Here is a 2,552-nt window from a genome sequence, read left to right as displayed (position 1 = left end):
ATGCGGCACTGTAATTGAAACTGTTTTAACAACCACGACACAAATGACAGATTTCGTCACAGGAAATGTTATGTTATTAATTATGACCAAATTCTGGTAATGTTGATCTGTTTATAGCTCTAAGGGTTGCGGAATTTGTGTTTGTGTTGTTCTGTTTTTAGGTAGCGGCCTTGCGACGGGCTGATCCCCCGTCCAAGGACTCCTACCGATTGTGTATACATCAAGAATCTGAAAACGGCCAAGGCCCACAAGGTAGACAGATATAATTAATCAAACACAAGGACAATTTTACCTTTTACCTATATGAAGGTCGCCGAAAGGTTCATTTACCTATAGTCTGCAAGGTCTCTGTCACAAGTCAGGAATAAAACTGTCATACGTTTCGAATTTTTGGCCGACTCGCCGGGTAAGGTAGAATCCTAATTAGCAATTCATAGTAACCTATAAAAACATGGCTCTCAGTCACCTTAAAAAAAAAATATATATATTTTCCTTGGCACTACAGCNAACTCACGATCCCGGTTTCCAAGCGAGCGAAGACAGTACATGCCTTAGACCGCTCGGCTACCGTGACCGGCTTAAAATATATATATGTATATATATTTTTTCCCCCCCTTGGCACTACAGCCCCAGTGGGCCTAGACCTACCTCCATGAACTTCTCCGTTCACTTCGGATATATATACTCTACTAGCACAAACCAATCCCCAAAACCGGACGATCTGCCCACCACCACCACCACCATGCCAACTTCAAACCATCAAGTAACCACGTATTATAGGGATCTTCTCTTTGTATTGGTTGTTTAATTTTTTAATCTTAATTTAAAATCTAAAGTATGTATAGTACTGTATTGGATGCGACCCAGTATTAACTAACAAAAATATTTGTATTAGCTCTGCAGTTTATATGTACTACGTCACCATTTGCGTGTTCTTCAAGAATCACTTCATGATGGCCTACGTGGGTCGAAACGTGTTGTCAATACAAACATTTGTGTGAATGACAGTAGTCCCTCCATTTTTGTATACAATTACGCTATTTTGCAGAGCACGGGTTAACAGCTAACCACAGTCACGTGATGTTTTGGGGTCTCACCGTTTGAGAACGGGCACGTCACTGTTTGCCTAGTCTGGCATGAAGGTATCTTGGTGGGTCAGCAATAAAACTCTTATAGGACAGGAATGGTTGAATGACTGGCCTGGCCAAGTACAGCTCGACTTAGCAGTTAACAGTAACCTGTACAAACATGAATGACGCTCGTCTTAAAATATATTTTACCTGTTAAGATTATGTTATACTGAACGTAGGGTAGCAGAAAACAACATTAATTTTTGAAAGGTGTAGCTGTTGAGATTCTTGTATGTGGTACCGTATAGTCTGGTATAAGTTCGCCGACATTTGGAAGCACTTGTTGCTATTCCAATGTTTTATCGGGCCTGGAGTGACGGAAAACCACAGTAATTTGTGGGACATCGGGCTCTTGTTGTGGAGATTGCTGTCCCCTCGATGTAACTCCGTACAGCCTGCTTGTAAGTGTACCGACATTTGGAGGCACTGTTTATTTCCGGAAGGAGCCGGGATAGCGTAGTCGGTATAGCACCTGGCATCGGGCTGGACGAGCGAGGGGTCGGAGTTCGAGTCGCGGTAGGGTCAAGAATTTTCTCCACGTCGTCCAGACCGGCTCTTGGGTCCATTCAGCCTCCTTTCCAATGGGTACCGGGGGTTCTTTCTCCGGTGATAAAGTGGCAAGGGCGTGAAGCTGACCACTCGCCTCCAACTAGTGCCGAGGTCAAGAGAGCATGGGTCTATCCATGCACTCCCCCATACGCCTTCATGGCGTAGTGCTTAGTTCAGCACAGGGACGTCTTTTTAGCTTTTTACCAGAATGCATGTCGTCTTAGAACGCCTCTGTGGTCTAGTGGTTGGAGTTCCTGCCTACAGTTCCAGAGGTCCGGATTCGATTCCCAGCGCTACCAGATTTTCTGAGAATTAGTGGGTCTGGATCGGGGTCCACTCAGCCTCGTTAGGATAACTGAGGAGCTATTTAAAAGAAAAACGGCTCCGGTCTAGAAAACCGAGATTAACGTCCATGGGGGTCCGTTGCGCTGACCACGGACACCTCTATCCGCTAAAGTTGACACTAACTTCGCCGACAAGCGGCGGTCGCTCGGTCGGTATAGTTCTCTTGCGGGCTGAAACCACAAAGATTGTTTGTTTTTGTTTGATTGCGTGTCGTCCTCATCCTGAGAGTTATTAGTTGCGGACAATACGCCATGTATAGAGGACACTATACATGGCTGTATATTCACGCTTAAATGCTTGCAGACAAGATAAAATCTATTTGTAAAGGGATACCAAAGGACTTGAACTTTCTTTTTGTTTCATGTAGGTTTCCGTTCGCCTCTCCATTAAATGAAATAATATATTACGTATGTCAGACTACGCGTTGGACGACAGGTGAATCGGGGGTGTCCTCCACAACGTCCACGCTGCTTCTGGAGCCCACGGAGCACCCAATCCAAAGGTAACGGAAGGCTCCTTCCTCAGGGG

The sequence above is a fragment of the Cryptotermes secundus genome, unplaced genomic scaffold, assembly GCF_002891405.2.
Source record: "Cryptotermes secundus unplaced genomic scaffold, Csec_1.0 scaffold31, whole genome shotgun sequence".
NCBI lineage: Eukaryota > Metazoa > Arthropoda > Insecta > Blattodea > Kalotermitidae > Cryptotermes > Cryptotermes secundus.
Note: the sequence above shows the minus strand (reverse complement) of the source record.